Here is a 22,446-nt window from a genome sequence, read left to right as displayed (position 1 = left end):
CAGACATTGCCTGGGAGGCATTCAGGGAGGAGTCCCTGAGCGCAGGCTACAGGAGTGGGTATGTGTCGCATCCTCACTCAAAATGTTCAGAAAGGCCTTTACAATTAAGAGCTCAAAGGACCTCAAAACCTCCTTAAGCACTCAAAGCCAGGGAACTTAAGTCATTCCAAAGCTCTAAATCAGCTTAAACAGCTTAAACTCATCTAAGGCCTTAAAGTGTTTTAAGCATTTTAAACCCACCTAAAGCCTTAAAGTGGCTTAAGGAGCTTGAAATACTCTAAGGCTTAAAAGTGGTTTCAGTATCTTTAACTTTTGGCTAACCCACTCCTCATACCTCTCTCAATTGCGTGGCACGCGTCACTCCAGGTTAAGGTAGGATCCAAGCACCACAGTCCCATTTACCCCAAACAGCCCAGATCTCTGACAGAATCGCTCTTTTTACCCCCTTTTCCAGCTATGCCAGGGTGCTTTGGGGAGGGCTGAGCCCCTCTCTCCTGGCTCAGCACAGGCCCCACAGCCGACAGCTCTGGCTGCAGCAGCTGGAGGTGGGTGCACACAACTACTCAGAGGTTTGTAACGGGGTTTACTGGGCTGGTGCCATAACACCACCTGGAAATCAGCCACACACTCTTCTCCTATTTTATTTGATTTCAAAGACTGGAAAGGAGGGAGGCCTGTGGTTGAACTCAGGTTTGAACAAGACTTTGACCTAGGGCTCATGCATCTATAAAGTTTCTAGTTTCTGGTTCCAGTTTGGCTGTAGATGAAAACTGTGTCAGACTGACTGACTCCCCTCTTCACCTCACCAACAGTTTTGAAGTCTACATTTACTGCAGAATATGAAGTGTAACTGGTTAACACAATTTTTACATTTTCTGATGCCCTGAGTTTAATTGTACAACCTGGGAATGGAGATAGCCCAGGATGTTTCTGCTTGGTTGTTCTCACATTTAAAAGTGAGTGCTCTTGCATCTTTTTTACACTACCATTTCTCAGGCCCCCAAATAGAAACTATTTTCTTTAGAACATTCTACTTAATGTTACATTAACACATTTTATGTCACTGATGCTACAAACTTGCCCCATTCTCCTCTTGCTGCTGCCTGCAGCATTACCCTTGCTCTGTGCACTCCCACCAGCACATCCCCCTGGGACATTTCCCATCCTTTCCCCTCTCTGCAGGACAGCTCCCGATTCCACTCCCTCTCCCATGACTTAATTTGAGATTTTTCCTTTCTACCTCCTTTTTTGCTTCCTCTTTCACCATTATTTCTTTGGACAAGTGAGGAATATACTGTACAGATCCCCCAGGACAATGTATCCAAAACAGTTCAGCTGCAGCTCATGAGAAAGAGGGATTTATTGAGGATAAATGTTACATCCTGGCTCTTTACAGAAGAAAAGGAAAGGGAACCATGCAGTTCCCAGAGCTCTCTGCCTGCTGATTACTGTTGCTATTCCCTTCCCCCAAAAGATACAGCAAGTTACAAAATCATTTATAGCTTGAAGGCAAATTAATCTAAATTTGTTTTACAGATAAGGTTAAAGAAAACATTTTAAAGCAGATACAAACTGTGTTGCTAGCCAACCACTCTGAATCATCAAAAGGTCAGCATCTCTTTGGGCTCACAGTGGGCAGTAAGCCAGAAACACAGCACACGGTTTTCCTTTTCATGTGTGTGCATGATTTAATTTTAATGGAACACACTGCAAAGAACATGCTGAAATGATTTTTATTGCTCCTATCTCCTGTGAAAACTTCTCCCTTGGATTAACAGCACTGTGCCAAAGTCTGTACAACATTGGTAGGTGCTGGCAGACAGGCTGGGCCCACAGAGATTGTTTAGCAATTTCCATGGCCTGGCTCTCAAAGATGGTCCCCCTGCCTCAAAAGAACCGTGCACAGTTCAGTATGTTTCCTTTCTTCACCTTCTCCTGAGAGAGAAGCCCTGCAGGGTTTTGGTGATCCAAAACTTATGATTTACACCCCCCCCCCCCCTTTCTGGTGGTCTCTCTCCCAAGGCACACACACTGTTTTAGATCCTTTCTTCACTGAACTAAGAACTGCTATCTGTCCTTTTCTTTGAAAATGGGGCAGAGGAAAATCTGAATATCAGATAGAAGGAAAAGAACAAAAAACCCTTGATAATGTCTCACTGTCAGGCAAAGGAGGCTGCCTAGCCTTTGTTTTTGGTTAGTATCGGTAAATATAAAAATGAGTCATTTCTTTTGTAGTTCCTACAGAAGGTTCTTCAAGCTAAGTACACTCAAAAAGAAAACACTAACCTTTTCATATTGCATATGTCCTGTGCTAGGTAAAGAAGATTGATTCAAGAAGCAGCACATTCCTGGGATCTTCTGAGACCCTGTACTATTATGCTTTTCAATATATCAATTTTATTCATTTGTCTCAAGACCACATCATCTGGATGAAGAGACTGAATGGCCTAAACAAAGCTAAAGCCTCAAACCAGAACCACGTTCCGGTTTCCAACACCACATTGCAAACAAGCCCTCTAACTACAGGAGACTGAAGCACTTGTAGAACATGGCTTCTTTAGTCCAAATAGGAAAAAATCAACATATGTCCTGTTCCCCACAGGTTCTCATTTCAGTCACCTTGACCCCCTGCACAACCCTCCCATAGTGGCCACAGGCTTTTCAGTACGACAAAGCAGTTTTGCCAAAGCAGCTCAATGCAGAGCACATTCTGGTAAATCAGGCAGCAATGGGATACTGCAGTCCCTGGCTCTCCCCTATTGGTGTCTAGTGAAATCTTCTCACTACATAATTAGATAGTGCTTAGTATAACAACTCCTGACTCCTGGGCACTACAGGTGTGAATTGGGATACTAAAAATACTAAGTCATGACTCCTTAGCAGCCCATCTTTTCTTGATCTCCTAATGGAAGCATTTCATTTGGCGAGGTGAGGAAAGCTCTGTTAGGCTGCTGTTGAGAGATCCTGGTGTAGCTCTTTAGATTCACGTGTGATGCCTATATACAGTGTTTGTATTTCCATACAAAGTTTGCCACAACTCTGCAGACACTCAACATGCCAAGACTGGACAAGACCATGATTCAAAACAACCACAAGCAGTCAAACCTAGCTCTACTATGCTGTTCTGAGCCACATTACCACAAAGGCTATAGACACTGGGCCTATAAAAACATTCATGTACTGCCCTTGCACAGTGGTCACTACAAACCAGCACAGCTTAGTAGAAGACAACATGTTAATTCCATTCTTGTGTTGATATCCTAAATGGATGAAATACCAAACAAGCACAAGATTTTTAAGTGTGGATGCTATGGTGGTTTGCTCCATGCCCTGTGTCACCTTGGCTTTGCCCAGCAGCCTGCTGCTGCAGGAAGGAAGGAGGGGGGTGAGGGCAGCCCCTCTTCCCGCAGCCGGTGGAGGGTCTACTTGCTCTGCCGCCAATGGGCAGCAGAGATTCAGGTGCCCAACGTGAAACTGGTGCTCTCTGGAGGTGAACTCTGGAGGGAAAAGCATGCTGGAAGGGACTGTGCTAGGGTCTCCCTCCCTGGAGGGAGAAGGGGAAGACATGGGACCTCAGTGTTGCAGCGGGATGTATGGGACCAGAGCCCTACATCAGGCCCTTGTTCCAGAGGAGCCAGATCAGCTGGTGAGCTGCAAGGGAGACCAAACTCCCAAATTTCCCTCTCCATGGTCCTTCACACCTGACTGACTCTTGGGGAGATATTTTTCTTTTAGCATTACCAGCATAGCTGAGCTGACCATCACTCTTATCAATTACAAACACAGAAGGCTTGCACCTGTGCAACAGGATAGAGAACGCCATTGTGGGCCTTCAGCAGGTCTTCACTCCTGCTTTGAGTCCCATTTCCACCACTGCCAAACGCAGACACAGAGTGGCTGCACTATATGTGACGACCACAGTCATGCCTGGAGTAATCCCAGCCAAAGAACAAATACAAAGATTCAAATAAGATATAATTTTATTCCAGAGTTTCCAGCACATTCTGTAGTTAACAAGCCCAGTGACATGGCATAAATAACAAGTACTCCCCCTCTTAAAATCTTTCTTTAACCTGTGTAATGGGACTTCTTTTGTTGTTTTTTTTTTTCTTTAAATCAAAACACTGGAAGCATTAATTAAAAGTAATTGTTGATGGTATCATCCTAAATGCTTACTGTGTTTCTTATCTGGCCAGATCATGCCTTAGATTCCAAGAATAAATCACAAAGACAGCAGATACCACACATCACCACAGAAATGAGTTTAGCCTGGGAGAACAAATTAAGAAAAGATACAATCTAAAGCCCAGATATCCCTTTGGAAATTATGTCTTGGTCTCATTCCTGTTCATAGATGCTCTTTGCACTTGTGAGGCTCAAAGTAAAGCAGTAGCAGAGCAAAGCTCTTGCCTGTTAAATGTTCTGGTGAACTTGCCCCACACAGGGGCAACACGAACGGCCCACGCAGGGCTCGGGGAAGCAGTACCCTGCCCCATCCCTGCACGCTGCTTTGCTGTGCAGCTGGAGTACGCCAGCACCACAGTGGCAGCATGGGGAAAAGAGTGGAAGCACAGCTCTTACTCTGCACCCCGGGGAGGAGGAGGAGGAGTCCAGCAGCCACGAAAGGGCCCAGCTGACAGGACCTGGTCCACAGCAGGAGCAGAGAACACAGTGGGCACCAGGCACCCCAAGTGCTTTGCAGGGGGGCAGTGACTGTGTGGGTCCCCCTTCCCTGGCCGTGCTGCTCCCTCCCTGGGGCTACGGCCCAAATGCCATGGCAGAGCCTGACTTTCAGATGACTGCAGGGGAGGCAATCACAGCCTTCCTGCAGAGCACCCGTCTCTTGTGTCAAATAAGTGCACTGAGAGCAAAGAAAAAACGCCAACGTTGTTGACAGAAATCCAAATGCTTCTCCTTCCCCACCATCCTTCTATCACCATCTATAGCTCCTGTACATGATTCAGGGATCCTTCACGAGCTTTATTTTTCATGGGCTTTATTGGCCATCACAGCTTCTTCAGCCAAGATCTGAGGCAGGCTTGAATGAGTCACAACTAATATCACACTGATTAACGCTTATACGTCAACCCCAGCTTCCAGCTGAATGTATATGGCTGTAGGTGAAGTTGAGAAAGGAGAAAAACACTAGGTTCCCCATAATAAAACTCAATACAGATACTGCAGGATTAGTCAGGTATCAAACACCTAGACAAGCAGTGGAAAGAGAAAATTAAAATTCACCTAACATTAAATATTAAGAGGAGAAGTGTTCCCAGGCTCTTAGCAACCAGCATTAACACCTGTGGCAGGCAGTGTTATAACACATATCTCCAATGAGTACTCTGTAATCTTGCAATTTGTCTTATCAGAACTTTTAAATGCAAGAACAATTCTCCTTTTTTTGCTCCCAACTATTCTGGTACCAATAATCTGATGAAATTGCCCTATGCAAGGGTAACACAAATTGCCCAATATAGGGAAGGGGGAAGCAATTTCACCAGAGGTTGCGTTACCTTTTTCTATAACATACTTTTCTTCCAGATTATTCCTCACTGTCCTGGACTCCCCACAGCCCTTGAAGAAAACAGTTCTTTGTTTTATTTGTCTCGCAGCAGTCAGGTCTTCTCCTGCTGGGGAAGTCTCAGGTCCTTTGTGTCAACAACTGCAACATTTCCCAGAGAGGAGAGCTGCCCTGCGGGAAGCAATGTGGCAGCTCTGTACCTCAGAGGCATTAACTACACAAACTCATGTTATTCCTGAGACTAACATTTTCTCTCCAGCACCAGCAGTGAGCATTTCGAGGTGCTGGATCAGCTGTTAGCAAGACACTCCTCCACCTCCCATTACATGCACTGGCTGCTTCTGCACAAGCTTTGGTGTATCAAAGAAACAAAGGCAAATGGCTCTGGCTCCCATAGACACAGCCGCTGCAGCTGGGCAGAGCAAAGGGAACTTTTTGGAAATAAGGATGCCGTACCAGAGATGGTGTATGTGTGGTAAAAGCGGGCCAGAGAGAGAAGGGAAGGAGGAGGTTGCAGTGTTGTGGGAACACTTGCTTGCTCACAGCAGGGCTGTGCCTGCCCCAGGAGCTCACCATTGCCAGGTTTGGTATTTGATCCCTTCCAAACGCAGAGTCCCTTAAGTGAGCAACGGGAATAGGGTATCCCCAAACTGAGCAAGCAGCAGCTAGCAGAGAGTGAATTACTTCATCACCACAAGACCAGCTCCAACTACTTCATCAATTTTGCAGGACACTAAATAAAAAGAAGATCCTGGAAAACTTCCCTGAAGCAGCTTACTAGGCAGAGCATAACAGGAAGCTACAGTCTCCAGTTCAGTGACAAAAGCCACCCAAGGAGCATTTCAGTGACATGACACCGAGCTAAACAAGAGCACGAGTCACTTCGTGGATCTAGGATCAGTCTTGGCTGGCAGATGTTTGTGCTCAGCTTACCAGCTGCCCCACATGGCTTCTATGTGTTGAGACAAACATTCAGATTGTGAATGGAGTTGACCTACCAGATACTCTCCAGAGCTACGTGTGTACACACAGGCCCTGTGACTAACCACCGTTCTCATCTAACATCAGACGTGTTTTGCACTATTTCAAGACGCAGAACAGGTGAGACAGCAACAACTGACAGTTCAAACACATTGCAGCGGCTGCCATGATGCTGAGGCCTGTTACTGCTCCCAGTGCTGTCGAGAGCAAAACACTCACCCACTAGATAGGGGGTGAGAGCTTCTGAATGATCATGCACAAGGTTCGAGCAGGGTCTGAGAGTGCTGCCCTCACAAGCAGCTGCCAAAAGCTTTCTGTCACTGACACCTATGAGCCCAAAGCCATACTTTGGTCCCCATCTGTCATTTGAAGACTGAGGTATGCTTTCACGTCCCTCACTTGTCCATTCCAATAAACAATCTTTTTTCCACCTTATGCTATAAGGTTCTGATTCCAGCTGTAACTAAGAACACAGGTAAAGTTTAGAGGTGGGAGAAAACAGATTTGTTTGAAAGCCAGTGTTGTGTGCGGAGGTTTGTGGGGTTTTTTTTGTTGTTTTTTTTTTTTTTAAATGGTAACTTCAGAAAGCAACATATACTGTATGGTTCCAGTGACTGTTTACCACAATGCCTAGCTAATAGAGTTAATAGCCTAGTTTGAGATTTTTAATAATTCAAAACTGTTCATCTACATAAGAGATTCCCAGAGAAGTGTGGAGAGCTGGGGCCTGCTGCTGCCCCACACCCAGCACTTCAGGAGACTCTCCTCTCTCAAGGGAAAAGGATGTGCCATACTCAGATGTAGCAGAAAGGAGCCCAGCAAGTACAAATTTCATTTCTTTGTGTGCTAACGTGATGTGGTTTTGTACAACACTAATGTATTATACACAATCACATAAATAACTGGTACAGAGTACATCACTCATGATGACAGAGACAACATCACCATCCGGCCTTTCTCAACATCAGATCAGACTCCAGAAGCCATAAACATTCAGGTCTGAAAGGACTGCAGTAACTTCAGCCATCAGTACCAGCAAATGCACTGCCCTCGTGAAAGCTGTACTTAAATTGCAGATTACCTAACACACAAAATGAAGGATCCTGCTGAATTTTAAGGGCTTGGATATTTTGCACAGTCTCCAGCACAAATGCAAGCAGTGTCATTAAGAACAGTGCACCGTGGCTTCCTTTCCAGTCTGTCTTCCTCCAGGAATCGGTCTCCTTCAATGCCATCAAGTAGAGGTTGCTCCACTGAGGTGCCAGTGCCCAAGTCTGGAAGTGCTGTGATGTACAGGGCTGCCGGTAAAACACCATCGAGATGAACAGGCCTGGAGTGAGCATGCTGCTTTGCTGCCCTTCCCTCCTAACAGGTCTACAACAGTGCTCCTTAAGTTGCTTCCCCACTGTGCATGGCTACTGCTGGCCAGTGAGAAACATGTGGCCTGCAAGCAGGGTCCTGTGCTGTGGTTCTGCCAGCCATTTTAATACACATAGCAGATAAGCACTGAGATATAATAAAGGAAACGGGATAAAAGCCAACAAAATACTCCTTCCACACTGCTGCAGCGTTTATTCAGCCCAAATTCCTGATGCACTCTATTGATCAATCACTTTGGCTAATTGGGCATTATTCACACCACCGCACAGCACAGTGTTCACAACGGCAGAGCAACGGAGGCATTGCGGGGTTCAGCTTTTTACAGCAGGTGTTTACATGTAGCAGGTCCTTGTGTAAGGGCTCTTTATAGGATGACTGTCCCTCTGCAAACAAAGCAGCAGCACTTTGGGCTTCTCCAGGGCTGAGAAGTGCTACGTATAGGCACAGTATCGTCATCATTAGGAATCGAGGCTGATTAGTGCCACGGAGAACGGTTACGATTAAGCAGGTTGGCTCTGTTACCTCTTTCCTTTCTCTGGTTTAATGGTGATCCAAACCACAAGGCACAGGTGATGACACGAGGAGAGTGAGGGGAGCAGGGTGGGGAAGGAGGTGATGATTAAAAAACAAAGGAGGAATACTGTGAGACACACAGTTACCGTAACAGCAGACAAGCAGACCAGAGGCAGACAACGACAAGCTGACCTGCTGATTTGTCGCCCAGTCCTGGAAACCCCCATGCACCACACCACTACCAGCAGTCCTCCTTCAGTGAAATGCCAAAAGAAACATCAGCACCACGTTGACGATGATGAGGAAGAGCAGGATGACAAAGACCACTACCCGCTGGGTCTCTGGGTTCATGTTGCAGCGGAGGAAAGTGTGAAGCACGCTCCATTTGTGCCTACTTCGGTCAGGGACCTTTGCCATGGCTTCAGCCCCCGGAAAAGAAAAAAAAAAAAAAAAAAGGCAGCAGGCTTCTTAAGTGACCGCTGTACAGCCCACAGCAGGGGCACGGATGGGGGCAGAGGGCTGTGAACAAAAGCTGTTTTGCAGCTCTCAAAAGGAGAAGTCAAAATGGTTCGACACAGCCATTGCTGGTCCCGCACAGCACGTGTGCCAAAACGCCCCCTCCCCACCCCCTTATCTCAGGGGGATGCTTATCAGCACATCCGTGGGTTTCCACATCTTCTTTGCTGAAGGAACCGTCGCCATTGCTTTAGCAGAAGGAAGACCATGAATTCCTTCTTGCAGAAAGCCTGAGCGTGCCGGAGCACTGCAATCCGGGCTGCGATATTGGCTTTCCAGAGAGCGGCTCAGCTATTTGCTGGGTGCCGTCTCTAGGATACATGCAGGCCTTAGCAACGCGCCAAGCGCCAGCCCGACGTGGCAGTGTGCAGGGGAGGCTTTTAAGGAGGGTCAGGAGTGGATTAGGCGGCTGCTTTTTTAAATCCTTCCACCCGCACTGAGAGCGTGCCAGCAATAGAGACAAGTCCTGCCAGAAGGCAAATCCTGCTACTCCGTGTGGGGCTGGGGAAGGCTGGCCGTGTGACAGTGCCACAGCATGGTGAGGGCATGCACGGCTTCCCGCACACCTGAGCATGCAACAAGCTGCTGGGTGTTTGCGAGGCGGACGGGGGGGACATGCAGCCCTCTGACTGGGAGTCAGGAGAAGCGGCTCCTGTTGGACTCTGCCATCCACTTCCTGGCAGGATCCTGGAGCCAGAATGTCTAAGGACTTGGCTACCTCTGCCAATGCCTCCGTGGGACTGAGGCACTTAAAGCCCAAATCTCTGCAACCAGAAAACCTCTAGTCAGCTCTGCAGAGCCCTAAATGTGCTTTTATGAACTTAACATTTTGCTGCTGGACTGTGGAGTTCACTAAGCATCAAGCTGCCTGGGGTACATTCACAGATGTCCCAGCCTAAGCATAGCTCCCACCGATGTCTGACCAGGATGAAAAGGCACTCACCCTTGGAAAGGTCAGGGATGGTTCTTGGAGAGCACCCATGACAGACAAGCTCTTTGACTACAGTTGCAACCCTTTTCTTTCCTCTAGCCAGCAAAGCGGAGCCCACCTTTTATTCAACCGCCAGCAGTAATAGCACTCCCCAGGAAAGGAAAAGAGGACCCGGTATTCAGGACCTTCATTGACGGGAGGTAATTCCACATCTTCCAATTCTCGCGTGCTCACCCCACACACATCCTGCAAATCTCCTTGTCTCTAGCCTAAACATAGAACAAGGGCAATAACACGTAGGATGAGGGCTTGTGCTCTCAGTGCAGCTTCAAGACCTGGTAAGCAGAACTTCACATATGGAGCAAACTACACGCATCCACAGGCTACCTAAGCTCCCAGGTGTTTTTGAGTTTTTGGCCTGCATTTGCTTAATGGCTTTGAAAAAACAGTTCTCCCTACTACATGCACCACAGCATAATACTTAGATCCCTAAGCTTTCAAACTTCAATTTAATAGAAGTTCTTCAAGTCCAGAGTTGACTCTTATCATTGTATTGTTCAACTCCTGGGCATTCTGCAGATCTTGTCTGGTTTTCAAGGCTTTGAGTTTGGGCATAAGCCACCCAACAGTATTTGGGAGGGATGTGGATCTTCAGGAGAAGCTAATCATGGTGAATGGGAAGCATGATCACACATGCTGCTTTGAAACCTGCACAGCAACTACCATCTTCTCTAGTCACTTAGTTACACTGAAAAGAAATAGATAAATTCCAGTGACCCACCAAGACACACACCGGTGCGTCAAGCTGGCAGAGGTAGGTGGTTGGTGCCACAGGATACTAGGCAATTTCTATAATCCATGATGATGTAATTCTCCAGTAATCTCCTGAAATCTTTGCCACTCATGAATGTGCTCAAGCATTTGAAGGTGAAAGCACAGAAAGTTTGATTGAATATCTATAAAGACATCTTAAAGGGGAAAGTAGTTTACTTCTGGGACACTGCTCTGAGACCACCTGGAAGGAGAAGTGGGGGGGAAACTGATACCAAGATGAAAATGCAGAAAAAAAGATGCAAAATTGTAATGGAGGGTGCATTTTCACCTAACTTTGTTGGAGCTGTCTCCAAGAAACATCCTAAGCCACAGCTATGATCCTTTGCTTTTCTGATGTACAGACCTAAGTGCCCTCCTGCAATACATTGCCTGGGCACATATAGCATGTTTACCTTGTGTACATCTTGGAGCATTACACAGTTAAGTTGCAGTCACCCTTCTGACCCTGCAGTGAATAAGCAAGCATGAGTAGAAACTGGTCTCAACAAGGACAAAATCTGCAGAGTGACTCCAGCTGTGACCTAGCTTTTGCTTTCACCACCATGCACTGAATCCCCTCACGCAGTCCTTCACAGAGTCTGTGCATGGGGGAGTTACTTCCATGGCAACTCAAGGTGTTTGCAGTGCGGGGGGGCTCTCCAGCTCCTGCTGCATGCTGCTAAACACCATGTAGCATTTTTCTATGACAGAAATAAAGCCTCATTCTTATTTCTCACTGATCAGAGATGCTTCTGTGGTAGGTGGCATCAGCAAGAGATTAAACCACCGAAGGTTTTACCTTATGGCTTGTAGTAGAGTGGGATTTAGTTTGTATAACTATCACTGAGGGAGCACATTTCAAGTAAGTGTTGTGCAATCTTCATTGGAATCTAATTTGTGACTGTAATAATTTACTTCCAGTCCTTCCTCTAAGAGCCATCCTGAGCCAGGACCGCACCAAGGGAATAACACTGCCACTCAAACGGCGCAAGTGGTGAGCGCAGAGCAGCCTCGAAGGCCTGACTGCACACAAAGCCATGCTGCAGCCACAGAAGTTGGTCAGTGACCAAGCCTTCAGAGAGTAAGTTATTCAAGAACCCCCAGTCTAATATTAGATAAAGCAGAAAGACACTCCTTCACTTTTCATCAAAATGATACTAATTATTGTCCAGTCCTTACTCATCACCTTGCTTGTATGTGCAGCAAATGGGGCCTAAGCTTCTGAAGACTGTTTTAGGCGTCAGTTTTGGGAGGCCAGGAGTGTACAGAAAAACCCACTTGTCCACCAAACAAAAAGAGCATTTCAATATTGTAGCAGCTGAACTGGGAACTGAAAGGCACATGTACATAAATGTGAAAAATTAATAACTGTAATAAGCAGCACAGGTGCTCCAGTAGAACAGACAAGTAAATAACTGTGGAGACAAGCAGTGAAGTTATAACCAGTGCACCGGGAAAGCAAAGAGCATGTGCCCCAGAGTGAGGCCGCCGATGGCAGCCGTGCAGAGGGGACCAGCCCCGCCATCAGCACCTTTCCCCTCTCTCACAAGAGAGCAGGCTTGGAAAGCAAGGCTCAGAGTAGTAAGCTAGATACCATGCTAAAGCACATTGCCAGGACTTCCTATATTTGACTTAGCACAAACAGGGATGTGCTTGCTACAAGAGACACAACACAATTCAATTCCTCTTAAAGCCAAGGACGCATTAGTATTGTAGGCACAAATAAACTGTGCTCTAAAAATCACTAGAGGAAAAGAGAACACTCTTACTGGGTCATTTATCAATACCCTCTCTCCAACAAGGTGAAAAATGTGTCAAAATATTAATAAGTAATAAAGACAGAAGTGCTAGAATTGAGCCTGGATTAGGCCCATCTGATACACAGACACATACTATTTGCCCCAGCCGCACTACCTCATTCTCTGCGCAAGGCACAGAGCACGGACAAACAGGCAGTCAGCTCCATGGTGTGTTTGCCTGCTCTGTTCAACAGAGCTTTGCATACCATGCAAACACAGCACCGAGTATGCAAATACTAACTTCTTTACAAGTTTTCCTAAGATGTTCCTCAATAGGGTACCTTCGGAGGTAGCATTACTCTCTCTTTTTACACCAGTGAAGCCACAGACACAAATATGAACTTCCCTGTCCCTCTAGTTGTCATCACTGGCTGTTCGGATGCTGTATATACAGAACTACAGAGGAAGAGAACAGGTTCAGCACATGCAGAAACCTTCAACAGTTCAACAACTAAAGTAACAAATTTCACCTGGATCCATATGACTGGGATTTTTCCCCCTTTAACCTTTCTTTGACATAAAAATCACGAAATTATTACTGCCCTTTTCATAACACAGAGATGTTGAAGAGCTTCTTGGGGAAGCAGCTTCTATTAATTTTTATTTTTTTAATTGGGTGATGAAAATACTTCCGCCTAATAACACTGGGGTAATCGAACCATTTCAAATGCACCTCTCAAAAAAGAATCCAGGCTCTGAGTTCTCAGGACTGAGAATGAAATTGCGATGGGGGTAAGCATTGCTACCTGCAAATCAATCCATGAAAACCAAGTTTTCTTAACTCCCAAATATCCCACTATCACACTTTGCCCAGCATCTAAACTAAGCAAGTGTTATGCATTGAATTAACCCTCAGTAACAACTGCAGCTAACACCTCCCAAAAGGATGTCATTCACTATTGAGCTATGGCCAGAAAACATCAGAACAAGTACAGCTTCTTAAACTGCATATGATCGCATATTTCTAAAATGGAAAACAGTCTGTCAAAGGCCCACAATTTGCTTTGAATTTTACAGTGTGTAACACTGTGTTACTAGAGCACAGTTACTCCCACTGCATGTTTCTCTAGCTAGTACTGCATGGTTTAAACCCACACAGCTTTTACAGCCAGTACTTCCCTGGACAGTTTACTCATGTAATACTGCCAAAACATTACAAGTTGTTCTCTTGCTTGAGTACTAAGACTCACGAGATAATTATCAATGGAAAGAAAATTGGCCTGACAGTTTCTTTGTATAGTGCATAGATTAAGGCATGTCCACATTGGTACACTGCAAGAAAAGCAGCCATTTAGATAGGCCACCCCTGACAACAATTAAAAAGAAAAAAAAAAAAAGACAGAATCTGCTCAGCAACCAGTCTTTTGCTTTCAGACTCTACTAAAAGCTAGAAAATCTTCTAAGTTCTCCTAAAGCAAATTTTATTTTCAAGAACAGCAACAACAACATTAACATGTTTGAAGCATCTGGGAATTATTGTCATGGCCTAGAGCTCTGGTGTCAGAGGAACCATTTTTCTGCTGTGAGCCATGTACCAACACAACACATCCCACGCACTTCTGTGAGCTGAGGCAAGGGAGCTTCCAGCATCACATACAGAAGATGACACATTTCCAGGATGGGTTGGGCTAGTGCTGGGCATGCATTTGGGTTTGACTGAAGGTGGAAAATTCTCTCTCAATACTGAATGACAGATGACAGGCAAGGGATACAGACAGCAATGGCCTGGGAAACAAAACAAAGCATGTTATGATAGATGTGGTGGAGCAAGGAACAAGCAGGGAGAAGAAGAGACAGGCTGGCACAGTCCATGCAATAGCCTATGAAAATGCATCTTTTCAATGCAAGATTGGACACAGGCAGGAGAAAGGATGCTGTATTAATGATGCTCTGAAATAAAGACAGGCTGGAATGGGATATATGGTAAGACGGATGGATAGGAAAGGAAATGCTGCATCTTAGAGACCTGGTGAGATTAACAGCTTGAATGCAATAGCTAGAAAGGGGTCAGAATAGAAGACGACACTCTCGCTACAGAGCTGAGGAACAGACAGAGTGGCAACAACATCCTTCGTGACCGAGGGAGGAGGCTTTCGGGAGGTCCTAGAAATTACTTTAATGCCTTTTTTTTTTTTGGGTGTCCTGTTTTTGAGCTGAAAATTTGACAGCCATAGATAACACAGAAAGACAAGGAATGGTCTTCATTTAGGCACTACACGGACTGGAACAGAGAAATAAGGGAGAAACAGAGGGAGAGAAATACCCTGAGAAAAGTTAGGGAAAGGAAAGAGGGAACAGGCATGGGTAAAGTTGTGGGACCTGAAACAGGTGAGGTCAGAGGAAGCTGCAATGAAGCCAGTAAAAATAGATAAAGTGGGTGAGGAGAAGGGGATGAATAACAGTGCAAGGTGAGTGACAAGATGAATGTGGTGACTAACATGGGGTAGAGGAAGATGCATAATGTACAGAGCTGAAAAAACACTAAAAGATAATCCCTGTAAGAGTTTTGAAGGGGGGGGGGGGGGAGGGCGGGCAGAGCAGGGGCAAGCTTTATTTTTTCATTGTTTCTAGACCATAAGACTCCTTTCTGTCTGACCGTACAGGAGTTTTCAAGAAAGCCATGTAGTTTTGGGCTGTCTGGCATATTCTGTTGAGCCCACACATAACAAAATATGACTACAGGATTCCTTTAGCTGTCATCTTTAAAAAAATGCATTTGGTTGCAGAGCAGTGTTATGACACTTCTCTGACTGCGCAGCCTCCTCACCTCTTACAGAATATACCAGTCCTGCAGATGCAGAAAACAGGAAAACTGCTTACAAGTAACAGCTCTGTAAAGTTCTTCCAAGCTGGCATGTAATAATGTTAATTTGAGAATTCTTCTTCATTGTCTTCTGATGCAATTAAAGGAGCCATAGGAGGGCTGGGGAGAGCAACAAGCTCCACGGAGTATGAGAAAAGCTACGAGAGGATAAAAGACAGACGTAAGCTGTGTAGAAGAAACAGGCTAGACATTTTTATTTCCTACACAATAGAGAAGCAGGACAGAAATTTTACATGGTCAAGCGACCTTCCGAGGCTACCTTTTCCTGATACCTGTTGTAGTCATCAGGCTGGAAAAAAATGCAGCAGAACAACACACCCCGAAGAACAGGTCTTGATGGGCTGTTCTCCAAGAGCCTGCCCCATTGACCAAGAAATTAGTAACAATCTAAGATACAGCTCAGAAGCAAACTTGGTAAGTGGCTGTCAAGATGATCAGCAAGGCAAGGAGGGAAAATTGATAGCCACAACAGTAAACGAACAAGGTGCCCCTCTGCTTTACTAGCAAAGCATCCATTAGGGACAGAGTAACATGAAAAAACAGGACATTCAGTCCATACTGGATAGCTCAAGCAGCCTGCTTTCTTTTCACAAAACTCGTTGACATGAAGACTTGCCAGTGGCAAGTCAGTGCAACAGCCAGAAGCAGGATCCTCTCTAAAGATTATAGATAAAACCAGCTAGAAGTAGGATTGAAAAAAATAACCCCCATCAACACCTTTCTAGGTCACTGTTCCCTGCAACTGCGCCTGCCCCTCAACCCAAAACTTCACGAAAGCAGCTGAACTTGATGTTCAACTCCTGTAAAGCAGCACAGCTCTACTCCTGTCCTCTGAGGCCCTGACCACACTCCACAACTCCATGCAAATCTGCCTGAGAAGTATGAGCCACATGGAGGTGTGCCAGTCAGTCCCATACTGCTAGGCACAAAGGCCGTTCTGTTTGCCTGCCTGTGGAGTATGCGTGTGTTCGAGTGTGGGAGTAGTGGGGTTAATGCAAGTAACATTTCCTCATTTTGCTGCAAGGAGCAGGCGTATGACTGACCTGCACTGGAGCGGTGACTCTCCGAGGGCATGTCGAGGGCATTGAGCAAGGGCTGGCTCCAAGTGCCCCAGACGGAGGGGGAGTCTTTCCATGAGCCTCAGGAAAAGTCCTATTGGCACTTCAGCAGCTTGGTTGTTCTTGCTGATCTTTCTTCCCTCTACAGCTCCCACAGTTTTGCTGCTTTTATCAGAGTGGTAATATAAAACTGCAAGGAATATGCCAATGCCTTCACTGCATCGAACCATGGCTGAACTTGCTGCTAACTCTGCCCCCAGTTTACTGAGTGTAGAACAAGGGGCCTTGGTCACAGGACAGGGCTGAAGCTGACAGGGAAGATCTTTTGAGGGATTAACAGTGCTCTCTGAAGGGCCAGAAGAGTCAGGAGAGATTTTATTTTTCCATCACAGGGTTGAAATGCCTTCTGGGGATTAGGAAAAAAAGAAAACTTTGCAGAGAGGAGCTGTTCTAAATCAGGATTTGGAGAGAGGAAAACGAATCCAAGAAATGTTCTGATATCAAAACCATGCTGAGAGGAACCTGAGGCACAAGTATGGTATAAAACTAGATATATTCACTCCTCTGTCTCTATGCAAACACTTAAACCTGGAATAACCTCTACATCAACCTTTACCTAGCATTCCTCCTCTGTCACATTCCTTCTTTATCCCCTTCTCTCAGCAAGTCTTTGTACTCTAATATCCACTTTGTTATTGTGCTGTTATCCCTCACAGGTGTTTCTTGAACTAGCCAGCTGGGGCATGGCACATCTCAAAAACTATTTTTAAAATAAAGACAGTGAATTGTAACAGCAAGATTCTGCAAAACAGACTTGCTTTGCACACCATCAGGCTACCATTTCAAGCAGGAATAACTGTAGTTTAAATTATGCTACACTTCTGAAGTCAAATCTTAGAAGGGGTGCAAACATTGCAGTGCTTCTACTGCTCTTCCTCCCATAGAACAGTGGTGGAGAGTTAGGTACCAAACCAAGGATCCCTGGAAGCCAAACAAGGAGCTCCCAAGGATAGCTAGTGAGATACATCAAGGACAGGGGCAAGCTCCTTGTCTGTATCAGACAGAGGGCAGGTTTGAAAGCAAGGCTCCCACTTTACACATGAATGGTGAAATCACTCATCTTCATGTGCTCACAGACTATCCTTGGCTGTCGTTGCACGGGGCCTGATCAAGTGTGTGCACTCCACAAACAGGTCCTGCAGGCAACACTGGTTGAAGGATGGCCTATTAGAAAGCCTGCGATTAGGTGCATGTGAGAGCCCTCAGCAGGTAGGGACCATCAGGACCTCAGAGGGTTAGTGCCTGCCTGCGACACTAACTCAAGTGCAGCAGAGCAAGGATTTGAAGGTCTCGGTGGCGCCATGGTAGACGGCCCTCGTGCTAGAAGTGGCGGGCAGGAAGCCAAGACCTTCTGCACATGTAACCCTTAGCCCTACAGGATACAATGCCACTGGTACAGATTAAAAGAGCTCTTTTAACAGGATGCCAAAGTATTGGAAGTTGGTTGCAGCCTTCACCATAAAGAGACAACCACCTCTTACGATTAGCATCAGGAGACACACCGTGTTTTCTTTAAGCAGTGGGGAGCATCAGACAGAGTTCTAGGTAGGAACCCACGGATACACTGGATAAAATACAGGCAGACTTTGAGATGATTTGGCACAAGTAACTTCAGGAGTTAAAACACTGTTGGATCATTTTTTTTCTCCAAGGGGAAAACTGTTTGTGGAGCCAAGCCTCTCTCTACACCCCAGTAACTGGGAACACATTTAACGCCAGCAAACAACAGACATTATTAAGACTCTCCTAATACTCACAAGCTATCATTAACAAGCGTTAACAGAAGCTGTTAAGAGTCTTTACAATCTAACAGCTAGCAGGGCTGATGTAAGAACTCCAAAGCCATCATGCTGTCTCCAGTTATTTCCTTTGAGTGACGTATTTAGGTCTGTTTTACAGCCACAGATGAAAGTTTGGGCAGTACCTTCCCCTCTTTAAACATGTCAGTATGTGTGTGGGGACACACCCGTGCCCACAAAGAGGCAAAACACAGAGGCTACCTCTCCTGTTCTGCTTCTTCAGCAGAAGCAGCTGAAGAAGCAGCTCCTGGAAGGAGGAGTTAGGTCTATTCAGAGACCGACCCCATAACCCAGTCATTCCCTTACACACATGCAGGGCCCCTTCCACTGTAACACCTCAGCATTTTTGTTTAGGAGTTAAAACTGTGACAGACCCCCACCTGCTATTCGTGCCCCAAAACCTAAGATAAGCCTGGGTTTTTTTGTTTGTTCCTAATGAGTATCAGATTAATAGGGCTACTTAGAGAAAGCATGGGTCTAGCAAAAAAAATTACATATTTTATAGAAATGTTTCTGTGTGGATTGAAGTCCTGCTGGTCGTCTGTGTGTATGCTACAGAACATAGCACAGATGGTATGGGAACTACCTACCCACACCTCACACGTATGTGTGGGAACAAGCATTTGGATTGCTAAGGGCTCACTGCATGACTGCAAGTGTGAACACTTATCCTATTTCTCCCACTTTTCCAAAAAACCCCAACATCCACTTGCAAGACAGTCTTTCCTCAGATGAGAATAATCCACAGTGCTGAGTGAGCTACAGTGGCTTCCATCACCCTCTCCATCTTCAGCCTGCTGCGGGAGGATCCCTTGCGCAAGGGATGACCAAGCCCTAACACTGACAAGGGCACAAGAAAGCAGCTCAGAGCAGCCACAACTGCCCATGGTAGAAAGCAGAAATATGACTCTGGCAACCCCTGGGACCACTTAGCTCTTGATCCTGATGTTTGATGAGACATAATTGCTATAGAGTATTTGAATATACTGATTTGCTTTAAATCCTCATTGCAAAAAGCCCTCTGCAACGACCTTAGAAGTTTGCAGACCTGAGAACTGTAAAAACTAAATCCATTAGGCAGTAAAAGAAGTTACAATTCTGACTCCATACTCTGAACATTCACATCACAAAGTTACGCACGCACTTGGAACCAAAAACTCGGATCCAGTAAAGATTTATGCCCATCAGGGAACATTATTTCTTGTCCTTGACAGCACTGAGCTTTATACAGTACTCTGCAAATAAATCATAATTGCTGCTTCTGGACCACAGTTGTAAACCTTGGTTGCAGAAATACACAAGACACAAAAGTGGAAATTAAGCCCTCTGGAAAAAAAAAGGGGAGGGGGGCACAGTATTTGTTAACTGGTTTCTATTTGCTTTAGTATTGGTTGGGAGAGCAATACAGTCACATTAAGATATAAAAGTGGTAATAAATCTCCTCTCCCAGATTACGCAGGAATGTGATATATTACTTCCATATGATCAATAAATCTAATTCTGTTTTCAGTCTGGAAATCTGTTGTGACCATAGCTTTTTCAGCCTATTCTGTACTCTTTAAAAAAAAAAAAAGATGGGATGAAAGCATTTTGCAGCACTACTTTACATTTTCTCTCTCTTTTGAAATTTGTCCTCATATAGTACACAAGAGATTTCTGTTAATTGGAATGTAGATAGATAATATGAAAAATGCTATGAAGGATATTATTCACATTTAACAAACTTAAAATATGTTGTACTGATTTCATCTGCATTAACATTTTATGAGGTTTGGGTTTTGTCTCTTTTTTAAAAAACAAAAACAAAACCCAAAACCCAACAGTTTACATGTCTGTCTTGTTTAAAATTGGCTGTGCTTGGAGGAGCACTGGGTGAGCCTAGAACAACTTCCCAGTGAGTGATCAAAGAGTTTAGCACAAGAATAATGCTTTAGAGACTCAATAGCCCCAGTTGTACACTGCTTAGTAAGACAAAGAGAGGATTGCTACACTATCTGCCGCCGTTGGTGCTTGGCAGATGTATTGTGTGCGCCACTTCCTGAATATTTTTCTGTATGAATTACTTTGTTAAATCAGAAACATATATGTTGGAACCAATTAGGTTAATTGCATTTTGTCAACAAGCACTGGTTAGCACAAACATCTGTAACATACTACAATATTGTCACTTTAAAACATAAGGCAATGGTGTTACGTGTCTTAGATAAAATCCTGGCCTGCTGAAGCCAATGAGTTGTGCATTTCCTCAGGAACAAGACTTCACATACCAAATTCCAAACTTATCAAACAGAGCCATAAGAGATAAGGAAAATATAGGGAGTCTTGCTGTTATTTTTCCAAACATTTTGTGCTTTGCTTTCACAAGATGGGGACAGTACTGTTCATCTAGGGCTGCAAGTGGCTAAACACTCCACATGTTGAACTGCAATACCATTTTTTCCAAAGCACAGAGCCATATGGGCCCTTCACACAGCAGGACAGAACAAACCCTTTGTACACATCAGATATTTCCAAGCAAACAGGCCTAAGCCTACTCATCCAGGCCAATTACTTGATAAGCAGTATAGTTTTCCTCATTACCACCATGATCACTCGAGAGCTGGGCAGGCAGGCTTTTTACATGCTTAATCCCTCATGTTCTCGACTTCAGTCTACATACAACATATTTCATGAAGCTTGAAGCTATGTCTGTCCTATATGTAATATTTCTGTACTGGAAGGACAGAACCACAATGCATTTGCAGTATAGATTTTTCTCGCATTTTACCTAATTATACTGTGGAAGCAAAAAGATACAAGGATAGGGTCTTTATCTGGAACAAACACAAAGTAAACTCCACCAAGTACAATCTAAACACAAAAATATCTTTTAACAAGCATCAAGAATGTGTTTGAAAGAATGGCAAACAGATGCCCCAAGAAAATTACTTCCCCTGCCTCTTTTCTCATCCCAAATGCTTATTATTACTTTTGATTGATTTTTCTTGGCTCTTACATGCTCTCATGCTGATCTTCTTAGGTGGGCTCTATGCAACCTTCCCAGCTTTCTTTTATCCCTCTAGTTTTCTTGCCAATAAATTATTCTAGTTTTATGAAAGGTTTCTTTTTTATTTCATAACCATTTTCTCTTGATCCAAAATGAGCTAAAACTCAGTGGCTGGGTGTTTTGGTTTTTAATGCAACACTTGGTTTGCCAAATGCCTTAAAAATGTATTTCAACCTTCTCTGTTTATTTGAAAGCTGCTTCTTCCAAGAAGGCTAAGAATAATGCGGTTACCATAGTTTCCTTATCCGCGACCAATAAAACGCAATTTGGAATGCAATAAAACAAAGACAAGACACACTCACAAAATGTGACTAAATGATTGGACGTTGATATCTTCACCCTACATCACTCCTAGCACTACTATGGAAAATACTCAAGACTAATCAATATGCATCTTTTGGTCCAGCACGGAAGGTGAAGATAAGCCTGTCCGATTGCCAGCTATTTGAGATATTTAAATTCCAACACTTAAGATGTCTGTTCATATAAAACCCCTACCTCACATATTTAGTATTCTACCTCAGAGATTTTGTATTTTACTGTACTCTCTTGTTCCAGGAAGTGATTGTGTAGGAAAGCACTTCGCTAAGGCTCAGTGAAGCTAAGTGATGGATTAATTACCCGTAGGAACCAGCTGACAAAGTAAATAATGTACTGCCTGTTCTTACAGTTTTGTTGGCCCCTGAACAGGCAAGCTTCTAGGGAACAAGCCAAAAATAATCTTTTTTCTTCCAGTCAATTGGCCAACAAAATCTCACATACGCTTCAAAGACTACACAAATTACACCTGCTTTGGACACATCCATTTGCTTTCCTGATTAGAAGTTAAATGATGGAATTTTACTCTAATAAAATGAACTTTTAAGAAAAGAAAGAAAAACAATTGTTCTTAATAATAATGAATGATGAAAGAGAAAACCACAACATGCATGATGGATCTACAGATCCACTGCCAAGTGAATTTTTTTCCTGATTTTAAAGAGTTGTAAAGATTTCTTTCAAAAACGTAAAATATTTTGCCTTTTCCTTTAAAAAAAGGAAACAAAAATCCAGAGGATGTGCTCTTTGATGAGACACACTAAGACTACTTACCAAGGCGAGCACCTGAATGGGAGGGAAATAGAATTCTTCTCCCACACTCTCAGTGCACACTATGGGACTGAATCCTGTGTTGCCTGGGACTCTCTCACAAACACACCAGGGAA

At 44.5% G+C, this 22,446-nt stretch overlaps 1 protein-coding gene across 1 annotated transcript in view; it reads right to left on the bottom strand.

The window, feature by feature from the left end:
• Positions 1-22,446, bottom strand: part of ARHGEF4 (Rho guanine nucleotide exchange factor 4) — a gene marked incomplete at its 5' end in the record, with an annotated part of 102,444 nt that overhangs the window by 21,229 nt on the left and 58,769 nt on the right. The gene's annotated exons all lie outside the window — the stretch shown is intronic.

The sequence above is a fragment of the Platalea leucorodia genome, assembly GCF_965183815.1.
Source record: "Platalea leucorodia genome assembly, chromosome: 8".
NCBI lineage: Eukaryota > Metazoa > Chordata > Aves > Pelecaniformes > Threskiornithidae > Platalea > Platalea leucorodia.
Note: the sequence above shows the minus strand (reverse complement) of the source record. Positions and strands in the feature narration are given on the sequence as shown.